This window comes from Aquila chrysaetos, chromosome Z (genome assembly GCF_900496995.4).
Source record: "Aquila chrysaetos chrysaetos chromosome Z, bAquChr1.4, whole genome shotgun sequence".
In the NCBI taxonomy this organism is placed as follows: Eukaryota; Metazoa; Chordata; class Aves; order Accipitriformes; family Accipitridae; genus Aquila; species Aquila chrysaetos.
The window spans coordinates 72,386,250-72,401,013 of record NC_044030.1 but is presented as its reverse complement, the minus strand read 5'-3'; positions in this window follow the sequence as shown (position 1 = coordinate 72,401,013).

The window sequence follows — 14,764 nt, the reverse complement described above, 5'->3', positions numbered from 1 at the left end:
TAAGTAAATACTGAATGGTATGTTTAAAATCATCCTTCTTAAACAAGGTCACATGCAAAGCACTTCAAAAGAGTTGCCTTCTTAAAATTTTGAGTCAGAGCTACCACTTTGCGCATGCTTCTTGTGAGATCCTCATGAAGATAATATCAAAGTGAATAGCACTTTCCTGCCCCCTGCTACACTTAACTCTGATACAAAACATTTCTGTTAGGATACCTAAACTGGCAACTGTTCTGAGGGCTCCCTTTTATCAAAGTCTAGAAAAAAAATCAGCAAAAGGAAACTGTGTCTAAATTATAGATCTTTTCTGATTTAAATGTGGACACATTTATCTATATGCATATTTAGAGATAGCCTCAAAATTAACTTAACTTATTTATTCATAATTTGCAGCTCAGAATCACTGTCAGAAACTTCCACAGATCATCTTCGATCAGCTTACTTCAGGGTCAACTTGTGATGAAAACAGTACAGAAAATTTTGTTTACTGTTTTACCCTCAGCAATTTTAAGAACCCATTTGGCAAACTTCAGAGGAATCTGCAGGAGACAGCAGTGCAGTATGTCAGTTTTCACAGCAGTTGGCAGAAGCCAGGATATTCATCTGCTGTAAAAGCAGTTTTACTGAAATCCTACAAGCTGCTAAAAACAAGTCTGATTACAATATGAAGTCACTGTGAGGTCAGTCATAATCGACAGCAAACCCTGCCTGTTACTAAGTCAAGGTAAATAGCAATAAACTGTGTCTATATTAGGCTTAATTTGAGGTTTAGAAAGTTAATCTTTCCCTAACCTCACCCCACAGTCCTAAAATAGATGAACACCAAAAGTATTTTGAAAACTTTTATAGAATTGTGACATACAAGCCAGTAATTTCACCTTGCTAGTATTTACATGCAAAACCTGCTCTTTTTCTTTGTTTCATGACAACTAGTTACAATCAAAAAAAAAAAAGAACCAAAATTTAAAAATCTTAATTTCCGTTGTTATGCCTTGCAGCTATCTTTTAGTCAGATTTCACAGTTTACAAAAATTACTGCACAGAGACATTTCAAAATGCTAGAATACAACAAAAGAACAACATTGCATGTAATTCTTTGTCTTGCCTGGCTCCCTCAGCTTACAAAAGTTTTCCAAGGCCTATGCTTTCTAGACTTCACTTAATAACCCTGAATATTTCGGGGTTGTCAACACTTCACTGGTAAGTTATCTTGTCCATCTTGAATATCATGAAATTCCTTAAGGGTTACTGAGGTGCCACGCCAAGAGTCTTTCTGCTACTACCCTGTTCTGCCAGGACAGCCTTCACAGTCTGACAGTGAGCGGTTTTATCATTTTGGGGAGTACACATTGCCAACATTGAAGCTATCCTAAAGGTAAATCAAACAGAAAACCCCAGGGAATCAAGTAAGGATTAATTCCTGAAAGCTTCCATAAAAGTTTAAAAGTTTTTTGAAGAAAGGGACATATATGAAAGTAATGTATTTACTGAAAATAGATCTGCCTTATCATCAGCTTCTGATAGGAACTGCTGCTTTTGTTTAAAAGGTAGAGCAATATAATACCAGTTAAAATATCAATAAAATATCATTGATATTACTATTGACAATGTCCTATTTGCGTATCTCTGAAAAGCTAAGCAGTCGTTTCTTCAAAGATAGGAATGACAAATACTATAAACAGACGCCTGCAGCAAGAAAGACCTATACCTTTTCCTCGGCTGTTTGTATCTCTCTACTACTGTTTGTAATATTTTATATTATCAAAATGCCTAGAGGCATCAGATTAAATCCCTTGGCATTCGCTGGCAATTCTAACAGAGAATAAGGGACAGTTCCCACCTTGAGGACCTGTCAATCTAAGCAGACGACACAGAAAAAAGCTAGGGAGAAGGGAGATATTATTATTGGCAGGTTAAGGGGAAAGAATATCTATAAATATTTTTAGGCCCTAAAACTTAATGATAAATATCCTTCTTGGATTTGTAAATGCATAAATGTGTATAACTCCTATCTCTCCACAAAAGCATGACCATACGTGTCTTGGCCAAAGTTACGGCGAGTGTCTATAGCAGAACCAGTTGTGGCACCTTGATTTTTACAGTCTCAGTCAGCCTGAATTATTTCATTGCCTTACTGGTTTTTGATATAGTTATCCAGCAACCACAAATTGTACATTTGTATCACAGTAATGTGGTAAGTCCCCTCTAGACCATATCTTCAGAGGAGCTTGCATCTTCCCCTGTCCCCCAGCCCCAGTGAGAGTCGCAGCACCCTAACAATTCAGTTCCTTTTCCACAAAAAGTTTGAAGAAAATCTGGGTGCTTAGATCTACCGAAAATTTGGGTCTGGTTATGACTGTGAGAGATACTGAAAATCTAGTCTTTCACCCCTAAGACAACTGCTCTATCAAATGAGGGAATTTAGGAGATGTGTATGTTCACAGGGTGACTAGGAAGAAAGTTGTGGGGACAAAAGAGGAGTGGTGCAGGAGGCAAACCAGGAATACAACAGTTCATGGGCATTTCATTTGTACTTTGCTCTGGTTATAGGCATGAGGATAAACTAATTCAAGGCTGAAAGCCAGAGAATGGGCAAGAAAGCCAGCACCCTGGGTTTTGAAATGCTTTGAAAACTAAAATTATATCTGAAATCTGCATTTTCCAAGGCAGAAATTAAAGATGCTTTTATTTCATAAGCATAACTGGGATAATATTTTGCCTAATCTAAAGTAATTTGTATTTTTACAGGATATTTTATACCTGCATAATAAGAAAAATGACAAAAGCTCAAAGTGATAGTTTGGGTGGGTATTTTCCTATTGTACTTCTAATTAATTGCTTTTCAAGACATTCTCCGAACTTACAAATGAGCCTGTGAAGGAAGGAAAACTATCTATCTGAACTGGTTTGTTTTGCCGTTTTATTTATCTCATAACATTAACTCAAGCTCCCTCCTAACCTGCATAGGGTAGTATCTCATGTAGCCTCAAGCAATGAAGCCTGCTACTCTGGTTTTCAAAGGTCAAACTGAAGGATTTTGTGTATTTGCTTTAATATGGGCCTTCCAACTCAGGCATTTAGGGAATGATGCTCAGAGGTCTTCCAGCAAACCTTCTATGCCTTGGGAAGAGCTAGTGATAGAAAATAATGCTAATGAGATTTATGTGCATGCTCCAGGCAGAAAAAACAGAGGTGCTATATACATAACCAACAAGTAATAAAATGTTAGTGTAACAGAGGTGGAATTTAGGTACCTACACCCTATTGCAGTCATAGCGTATGCAGCAGTGCACCATTTTCCCTGCAGAAAACCCCTGGTGGAACTGTCCGTTGCCAAACAGGGTAGGTAAGGACTGCACAGGCATGCAGTGATCCCGTGGTGGGGGAGGCAGGTGGTAACAGTCTGGCAATATTCCTAGCGACATGCAGTCTGCAGCTGCCCTTCTGCCTGACTTTCCTGTCCAGTGATGAAGCAGGATGAACCACCAGCAGTTTGCTATCTTTCGCAACTACCTTTCCTTGCCTGTGCCAAAGGGAGAGTGAATGCCCTCCTTTGAGCTCAGGGTTTCCCACTCAGGCACAGAAAACTAGAAGCCAGACCTTGCGGCTTATGCATTTTGATCACTGCAATTTCACCTAGATCAAGCCTTACACATTGAACGGGCAAGATCAGACCTACCTACAACTGCCCAAGTATTCCTTTAGGCAGCATTTGTACATGCACTTCCAAGAAAGTGTCTGGGCAGCGTCCTTCCCAGCACCGACTGAAGCATTTCTAGCTCACTAAGCAGCAAAATGAAGTACCACTGCCTGGTGAGAAGCACTCTTTCTTGGGGCTGGGTGTCTAACACTCTCCTAAACTCTGTCATGACCAATCATCTGGACAGGGAAGTGCCAAAAAGTTCTTTTTTATAGAGCCTTGTGACTGGAGCAAAAGCCATATATTACCAACCTTCAAAAAAACCCCAAACAAAACACCCTCCATGCTCAAGATCCTGAGTAGATGCAATGGCCTCAAAACCAGTTCTGGTTTCAATACTATAGCTCCAAAGAGAAGATGAAGTGTAGAATTACTCCTGAACTTAGGTTTTAATGGGCAACTGTCAGTGGTCAGTGTCTATGGATCACCCTTCAAAAACATCCGAGGAAAGTGGTAGTCTGCATAGCCTCCCTTATAAACATCATCTACTCTTTCAGTCTTGCAGTGCTTACAATGAGCATCAGAAGGAGATGGTCTTCTAACACCTTGTTCATTGTCTCTGAAGTCTTGATCCCTACGTCATCTGTTGCCCTGATAGTTGTGCAGTGTTACAATGGACTCACTGCAAATGGTTTGTTATGACATGCCCCAGCCACACCAATTGCTTTGTAAATTCTGAAATGTGCCATTCCCAGGAATCTCTGGGGGAACATATCACTACTATCACATAACAGGACTCTGCAGGAGAGGTAAGAGACTACAGCCACATTTCAGGGAGCACAGATTCACTGGAAAATTACACTTTTGCATAAGGCCACTCTAGGAGGTCTGAAGCAAGAGACATTGAGACAGCTTAGACCTCCAAATTCAAGAAGCAATCAGAAAATATTTTGCCATATAGGTAAGACTAGAGCACACAGGAGAACTCAAGGGCATTGCAATGCAGCCTGCATTTCTGCAGTTCCATACAGAAAAGCCACCACAGGCCCTGAAAGCTATTTTGCCATATTGCCAAATAGCCCTTTTTCCAGTAAAGCTAATTAGTTTGAATCCAGCATGATGCAGACTTGGCTATACTTTCCAGCTGTTGGACTGACTCCTTTTCCTGTTGTCTTACAAGTCCATGCACTGGGTTGTATTGCAGGGTTCACATAGCCAAAGAATCCTCTTCTCTCTCAGGCAAGGCCTCTGCTACAATAACCTTGATGCCCTCAGACAGGCTGTGAACAGATAAGTAAGGATGAGACCATTACATGATTCATGGGTGAACCTTCCCATGATCACCTTATAAAGCAAGAGGATTAAGGACAGGAACCCTGTCACTCCATGAATCCAGTTCTGGCACACACTCCCAGTGTCCTTGTTTGCCATGGTGCTAGGTGTTCCTCCTACATGCCACATCCACCCCACACTGCTGTCAGGAGATGAAAAAAAATTTTTATCACCAATTAAATGTTAATAATGGCCTGAGCCAGGCACAGTGTCAGTACCTATTATGCCCAACTGACATACTTCTGCCAGTATACATATGCATGTCTGCAACAGTGCATGCTGTTCTAGGGTGTGGGCTAATGCTGAAGATGGTGTCATAATGGAAGACCAAGTACTTACAAAAATGAAACAAACAAAAAACCAAAAAGCGCTGTCACCAACTGACATCTTCTTGCTAACATGTTTTCCCTCCTTCTGAGATTCTCAAGTAAAAAGAGAGTATTTACCTTAAAAAAAATGCCTGGATGCAATTCTTGACAATACTTCATTCTTAATTATTGTTGTACTATCAACAGGGTTTTTCTTTTAAATAAAAGATGGCCTCCAAACATTTACAATTCGTTTAAGCTCAGTATGGTAGATGCATAATAAACAGCAAGCCAAGCACAATGTACAGTGAAAGGCTTCAATGCCAAAAGTAAAACTGGGGAAGAACTGAAGCATTAACTCCAGTTTTACAATCCAACAACACTCCCATCCATACACACACACAGAGCATGCTTTCATGCTTAACACTTTCTTTTGGCTATGTCTTAGCAGCTTATGGGGCTTGGGGATACTATTGTCAGGCACCTGGCTGTTCACACACACTGTGCAGGAAGCTTGAGTACATAAGTACACCTCCATCCAGAATATCACTGTGGGAACCAGATGCTGAAGAACTTAGCTACTTTGGCCTGTAGGTATCTCAATTTCAGCTGGATTTAACCCAAAATTCTCAGATGCAGTAAAAGAACTTAGAACCAGAAGAGTTAAGCTGATTAACACTGGCTATAGAACTGGTCCAAATAGTACAATATATCATCTAGAGCTTTTGGACGTCAAATGAAGTCTTTCCATTGAATTCAATAGACCTTGAATCGCAAATTCTGTGAAAAAGAACATTGCCAGTTGTATTTATAGCAAGACTTTTCCTCTCTATTATTTAACACCATCATTAAAATCTGAACAATGGCTGTGTTTTTATCAGTTTTATGCAGTGAAAAGTAGAGTCCGCACTTGCCAAATCAATTCTGGCTTTTCTGTAACGTCTCTTGAGTCATGGCTGGCACAAAGGCTCAACTAAGGGCTAATTTCACCTTCCCTACATGGCCAGAAACAGAAAACAATTAAAACCTGCTCACATTTTCAAAATGTGGAAGCAATCTAACAGCATAAAAAAGTATTTGGGAAGAAATAATCAGAAAAATAAAACACTCTGTAGAATAATGGCCACTTTAGTGAGAGGTCCAATTTTTCCTCTGTCAGTGTAAAATGATCACACGACATCTAGTCATGTGCTTGTCCTTATGTGTGTGCTGCTTTAAGAAGTGAAAGTCATTATTTCTGCCACAACATTTGCCTTCTGGGTAGGGAAGTCCCCAGACTTGTGCTGATGACTCTGCTCTCTGACCACTTGCTTTCTGGGACACCGTGGGGCTCACTTAAAGACTTTTTTTACTCCTCCTTTAGACTTACATCATAGGAATAGGCCACAAATGACCTTTGGAGACACATGGTATGCCTAGAAGTATCTTTTACTATGCATAAGGAGTGACTGCCATCCACTTCATCAGTTGTAATCATTATGCTCAAGAGTTTTGCCTTAGGGTTAGGTGTACTAAGTTTAAAAGACTTGACTGTCATACCTAAAGAAAACTGGCAGAGCACACCATAAGATCATTCACTGCTTTTCCCCTTCTTTGCAGGGAAACTAGCCTGTATCTAAGCTTGTGCTCCTTTAAACAGATTTATGTTATATCAAAGAACGTTCAAGTAAGCATCTTTAAAGTAAATTCTAAACTATACTCCAGTCTATAGCAGAGGGCTCTTCAGGGCTGATTTAGCTGTGCGGAGGGGATGGTGGAGAAAAGAGAAGGGAAAATATCAAAAGGATTGCAGGATAGAGAGTCAGAGGAGAAAGCTGAACTACTTGGGGTTAAAAATGTCAGTAAACCATGTAGATTTAGATCACTGAGTCACACTGAGAAAGCAGCGGTTCCCTACATCTCCAACATCAAACTGCTCTTCACTTTTCATGGTTGTCCCAGCTGTTCATTAGGTTCTTCAGTTTCAAGTGCTTTCCCCTCCCTTGTACCACTGTACACCCTCCATGTACCACTGCAGTCTTTCCCTCCTCTCTCTGTGATTCCAGCTGACCTAGGCAAGGAGAGAGACAAGGCCAGGGTCATCCTGCTTCATGTATCAGAGAGTATATCACTCAGGCACATGATCGTGCAGTCTCAAGGAGCAAACTTCTGCAATCTGTGGATTTATTTCCACAACTATATGACCCAGTCTGTCCCATCACACATGCTTCATTGTATTTGAAGTAAGCAAGGGCAAGGGGTGGGTGCCCAGAGTTGCTGAGCGGCTTCAGCTCACAGGATTCAGGCTGTGGGTGTTGTCAAGATGACTTTTTGCTGTTTGTGGAAATGGACATTCCCATCTTTCTTGCTTTGTGTTAAAACAGGAAAAAATAACACAGATTCTCTATCTAAGGGCAACACATCTCATATGAAACAGAAGTTGTTGTTAAAGCTCTCCACTCAGCACTGCATTGTATCAAACAGCCTAGACAGACTGGTCAGGATAATTGTTAGTGCTGTAATAAGAAGATGTGTAATAACATGTAAATATTTCTGCATATAAGAAATTATGTCATAACACAATTGGCTTGGCTTTTGCACAAAGTTCTGCACCTGAGATGAATCACTTCAGTGTGTAATCTAGTAACGTTCTCTCTTTTTGCAGTTGTGTTATATAAATGCTTTTATGAGGAGCGGCTAAGCCAGGAACACTGTGAGGGCTGAATGTCCTGGCCACCTCAGCATGCTCCACTGAGAACTCGTGAAAGTAAAAGCAACACTTTGTATTCCAGTGAAGACTTATTTGCACTCAAACAATGGTATAATTAGCAGAAGTTAACATCAGCGTGATTTTAACAATAAAGGCTGTGAAGAGCTAGGGATGGGCACAGCCCTTTGAACAGAATCGGAAAGCATGTCTGCATTGTGCAAGGGTGTGCAAAGCAGAGATCCTGAGCTAGCACATACCCAAACTGGTCTGTCTACATGGCATAGCAGAATGCCAGGTTACCAGCTCCTGTCTTGGAAGCAGGATAGCAGCATCAGTGTGACACCGCACCCAAGTAATGAGCTTGGCATCACTGTGCTGACATGGCCATCCTCCTCCAGATTCCAGGGCTCCATTGGCTCAGGCATGCATGCAACGTGCTGCATTGCACAGTAGGGATAGGTTCCAAGTTACATGGAGCTTTGGACCAAGTGCAAAATGAAGCCTTCAAGAGAGTCAAGAAGAGCAACACCTCAAGTATTGGAAGGACAAGATGAAGAGGATTAGAGATGACTTTGAACAAAGAAAGCCAGTGATAGAATGTTAATAAAAGTCTTAGGATGGGGAGATAAGTCAACTCTGCAACAGGCTAGTGTAAAACGCATGCACATAAACAGCAGCTAAGTAATATCTGGCCTTGTGCTGGCTCAGCACACCAAGGTGAGCTTCATCCCCAAAGAAAAATTAAGTGAAAGCATCAATAACTCAGCATATTTTAAGATATCACATTTGAACTCAACCAGTACGAGAAACCTGGGCTTTATTCCCTTCTCTATTGCTCATGCTGAAATAAAGTATTTGCAATGCTACCTCTAAGAAAAGTTTAAAAAATGTCTCATGGAAGTTCTAAATTTTTACATAACATTTCAGAAGTTTAGGGAACTTGGAACTCCTAATTCTTTCCTGCCTAATGCTGAGCATCTTGGTTTTATGAAACCTAAGATCTCTTACATAAACCTACTGTAAAGTGCTGTGGCAGAAGATAATGTCGCTGGTTGGTGTGGTTTTACAAGATGATTAAACCCATATTTAGATTATGGAGCATCCTTTACTCAAATGAATGCAAATGCACCCGAGGAATGTTGGAATGCTTTGTCAAAGAAGTCTTGGTAATCACTGCTAACATGCAGCCACCTCTGGGACAAAACTGTCAGGAATACAAGTTGGTAGTTCCATACAAAAGGAGAAGTAAAATCCCTTCACAATTGGGACTGAAAATCAAATAACAATTTGTTGGCTGTAAAGAGTTAACACCATTAGTTAAGGCAGAAATCTTATGACTTAACAGCTAGAGGCTTTGGTGTATTTAACCTATTTCAAAATCAGACCCTTCCATAGCATCACAAACAGCATAAATACACCTCAAAAGCCCAATTTTTGTCCTTATGTGTATATGAATAAACATTGCTATGGATTTAACCGTCTCTGAAGATTAGAGAAGATACAGGGTCATACCCTCAATTGTCTTCTTTGCCAGCCACTTAGAGGAATCAGGAACATCCAGGATCTTAGCACATCTCACTTTCCCTGTCTCTAGCCCAGCAAATGTATTGCCAGCACAGAACTGATGCACCCACATGCTGAAGGTTACATTCTTACTTAATGGTGAAAGACTGATCTCATTAAACTCCCTGAACCACCTTCCTACCAATAGACTGGAATCTCCATATCCCTACTAAGCTTCATATGTCTGAACTGAATCTCCTGTAAGCATAGATGTGAACATCACAAGGTCACTGCATTTTCTCCTTTAATGAAATCGAGGTCTGGGATTTGTTAAAAAAAGGGAAGAATAGAATCAAAAGGTCACCTTTCTGTCTGCATTGCCTCCTATTTGTCACTTCTTATGTTACTTCCTCCTGCCATCTATTTAGAACTTCCTTGTATGAGCTGTCATACCACAAATTTATATGACCCAGTTAACACGTACACAATTGCTTCAACAATTGCATTATTAACCATCTTGGTTTTCTAGGTCATAAATTCAGATCCTATTTTTACATTTGCCTTTGTCCTACTTAGGAAAGTGACCAGCCCACTTGAAGCACAGTGCGTAAAACACACAGATGGCTGTAATCTGGCTTCTGCATAACGTGCAGTGTTTAAAGGGAGTTTCTGAGCTCTGTGTTGCTTCCCTAAACACAGCTTCTCTGCCTCCTCACTTAAAGTGCATAGCCTAAGGAACACGTTGGGGGCAAGACAGAAGCAACCAAAGGTAGCTGTAGCCAAAGCAGAGGATGGTGGTCTTGTTATGTGCTCAAGCCAATGTAAATGGCTGATAGATCTGTCAAATCCACACCTCCACACTCAGGGGGAAACCTCAGCAGAGCACATTCTTCTGTTGACTGGTTCTAGAGGTTCCTACAAGGTTTCCATCATCAGGCTCAGTGCCATCTTCTCAAGTTTCCTTTCAGAAACCCGGCAGAAAACAGGACTTGATGTACATACCTATTATTGAAATGTACTTTGAAGGCTCTGCTCAAAATGACATGTCGTAGTGCTGAGCCTAGCAAAGCAAAAGAGTCGCCATGTCCAAGCTACCCCTAGAACACAGAAAGGATACAAAGGGAGTTGTGTTAAGGCAATAGGACTTATGTCATAATGTCATTATATGTATCACTTGATTAAAGCTAACTTTATTGCATCTTGTACAGTGCAGTAGGAACTTCAGGCAGTTGAGATGGTTTTTACAGAATTCATAACACCATTTCCATCATGAACTTCCAACACATCTTTCCATTCCGGCAAAAGATTTTAGACTTTACAAACTGTGTCTTTTCTATAGATTCATCTCTTACTGAGCATGGCAGGAATCACCACAGCTCAAAATAGATGTTGGTCAGCAATGCTTAGGTGAGTTACCCCAGGATAAACAGAAACTAAGCACAGCTCATCGCAAACACTCCAGGAAACAGGGTGTGAGCAGTGTCTGCTTTCTATTTTGGTGGTTCTCTCTGTGTCACAAGTTGACACACGGTGCTATGAATCAGTTTATGTAGCAGCCCCTGTGTGTCCCTGGCAGAACGGGTAACTTAGAAGGCAAACTGGACAGTGTTAACAATACTGTCATTTAGATAATCATGGAACATCCTATATTGTACTGAGCTGTACTGGACATGTTGTGCTGCATAGATTCATTGTCTGTCACCCAGAAACACATTTTCTCTGTCACTAACAGAGATTGTGAGCTACTTCTGTTTGCCCTGATGAGAATCACTGCATTACCAGGTGGTATTTATTAATCTCATCTGAAGTTGCTGTCATTGCTCCTACTAAGGCACCTTCTGACTCTAAACAGAGTTTAAGGAAAATGGAAAGAGCTTTAAAATTATCATTTTATGAGCAAGTACTTCAAAAACAAGTAATCTCACAGCTTTGTGAAACAGGAGAATGAAATTCTAAATATATGAATACAATTAAAACAGCATTCAGTATTTGACAGCCTGGCTGGAGAGTGGCTTGCTTCTATATGCCTACAAAGGACTCTTTTATTTGGAGAAGCAAATACCAGCATTTCACTTGAAGCATGCTGGAATCTGGTTTTTAAAGTTCTTTCCCACAGAAATACATGTCACAAACTCATTACAGTTGTGTTACACTACGGAGACAGACACAAACACACCCATACTCTCACCCAAGCACACAGAAAGAGCCATGGCATCTCCTCAAGGTTGCCCCATGCTTTCAAGTGCTGTTCTCAGTCTGGGACACATAGAGCAGAGCACACATCAGCCTCTCCCCCAAAGTAAGGAACTGACTAAGAGAAACTCCCACAAAACTGAGCACGCTGTTGTTTTTCTTCACCAAGGAAAGTCATGTTCAACCAGATTTTCCTCAGAAAAAGTCCACATGATTCTGGTCACTATCAGCAGAGTGGATTAAAAATCACAGGTATTTCCAACTTCTGAAAATACAATACTCTTACTGTATTCCATACCCAGCAATTTATCCAGGTATTACAGAATAATACTTGAGTTTTTGGTGGCCACCCTGTCATGTTTCCTGATTTTTTAAAATATTCATTTTTCTGTTTGAGACCTGAAAAAAGCTTCAGTTACACCACTGTGTATGCAATACACAGGGACTATGATTCTCTTCAAGCAAGTTTCCCAGGACATTTTTTTTTAAATCTATGAAGTGTCAGGCTGTAATTCCATCTATCTGTAAATAATGTATCTATACAGAAACATTTGCAAGATTATTAATTTCTTAGCATTGAAAGTCTTTCAGAACTTGTAAGAAGGAACAGGCCTGTCCTTCACTACAACCCTTTTCTGTTGTCCAAATTGCTTATTTTGCAGGTTTCAGTCTTGCTCTTATCTCTTCTCCCAGCATTCAAAAAATGTCATACCTGTCTTTGTTATTCATTTTATCTGTTATGATCTGCCTTGCTTGTACTTCCCACAAACAAAACCACTTTCAGGAAAAAATGATGATGCGGTTATTGTTCTAAATATTCTTTCGTAAGTGTCATTACCATGTGGTATTTGAAAGTCTAAATATGTTACAACAGTGGATTTTTTTTTACGTGCACAGCAAAGTTGAACTTAGACATGCATTTTGTTTTCTGATTACACTGGTCCGGTCCAGTCCAGTCCTATTTTCAGCATTTGAGTCTTTGCAAAATCACAGTGTAGCAGCAGCAGAACTGCATAAAACTTCAAAATGAAAATATCTTGAGGCAGGTTTTATTCCAATTTAAGTTAAAAACATATGTTTTCAAACTTTCCAGAAATAGGACATTCTCTAAAAGTGATTCTTTTTCCAGAATAATCAAATAATTTTTTTATAATATTTTCCATAATCAAATGCCCTGGGCTACTTTTGCCTCCCATCTAGACCTAATCAATACAGAGTGCAGAATCATGCAGACTTTGGTCACTGAGGATCAGGGTACTTGAAACAAAGAGAGGTCAGGAAGGACTGACTCACGACTCTGATGGCTAAAGCACAACACCTATTAATATAAATATAAATATGCAATATTTATTGCAATATAACATAAAAACATGTATTAAGATACAATCCTCAGAGTGTTTACAGTCAAAACAGACAGGAGTCCCTTCAGGCTCATACTTGTGAACGCTTGTTTTCATATGGTATTGTGTTTTGGAAAGTGGTAAGGTAAATGTCTTGAGATCAAATAAGTCTCTCTTGTGAATCAAAACAAAAGGCTGGGACAGCATGACCCTTAATTTAATCAAGGAATTTTATAATACTATAAATGCACTCACAAAGCCTGATTCTGCTTTCAGATATAGTAACTTTGAAACCATATATTATAAATTTAGGACTAATGGAATAATAACAGCTGTGGTCAGACTTGTTCTACTTCAGTAATATGAATTGACATGTATTTTAACAGTCTTGCATGATATGCGTATGTTTGATAATGATAAAATTCCAAGCATAAGGACAGAATAGGGCAAGTAGATTTTGACACTAAATCTGTACCTTATGGAGCTATGTAGAAGTTACTTTATACAAATGATGTATCTAATTTATCTATCCATTGCATAAGCACAGCTCCACATCTATTAGCTGCTGTTACAGCCTTATTAACGTGAGCATCTTTTTCACAATATTTTACTTTAATCAGTCTGCTAAATCAAACTTACTGTAAACCAATGTAGCATAATGATTGAATATACTTCATAGATTTTTCAAACAGTAAAAAGAAATCCTGATTTGAGAAAGACACAAATTAGTATTTTTCGAAGAATTGACTGTAAGACAGAGCTAATATTTGTGAGATGACCTACATGACAGATTTAAGATATTTATGGAAAAGATATTTGGAAATTATTCTAGATTATATGCTAATTACCCACAAGAGATGGGAGTTGAGCGTGGAAGAATTACCCACATTTATTTGGAGTGTTCAAATATAACACTTCTCTTAGCTATGCTTAAATATTTGTAATAAATAGTTTCTCCTTTTTTTAAATTTAAATCCATCTTGATTTAGAAGAAAAAGATTTTTCACCCACTATCAATCCATTTCTCTGCTCAATAACACTCACTGAATTTAATAGTGGCAAAAACTGTAGAACACCTGCCTCATTTCACACAGACTAGAGTAGACAGTAGATATAAGTGATTTGCAGTCAAATATATCCACTTAGAGTCTCTAACACCCTGTACTGAATTCCTGAACTACATAATTCTTTATGGTATATAATTTTTAGTAAAATAAGCATTTCACTTCTATTATAATGTTGAATAGTCACTTTAAGTTGGCTTTGGCAATACAACAATCTACGTTCGGTTAAATCACAGATGGCTGGTGCAAAACTTGACAGTATCCCTTTTGTGTCGGTGCTGCAAATATACAAAGTCCCTTCTGACACCAGCAATTTTTTCCAACATCCACATGACTGAAACATAACCTTCAGCTGAACAGCAAGAAAATATGATTCACACTGAGATAACCCTGATGGAGCTGCCTCAGTATAAAAACAATCTTCCTGGAGCACTAGAAGTACTGCTTAGATGGGTGCAAGCTAAATTAACTCAAACATTTCCAGAAAAGAAAGCTGCACCAATCTGATTAAACCATGTTTTATACTGACTGACTTTTAAACTTTTTTTGAGAAGTATACTGATTTATTCAAATGTTTTTTAAAAAGTGTGTCATAGCCCCAGCGTCTGACAGCATAATAATGATGTACAATACATTTTTAGACAAATTTAAACTCAATGTCAGCCACCAGCTTAACAGGTCCAACTTACTGGTAC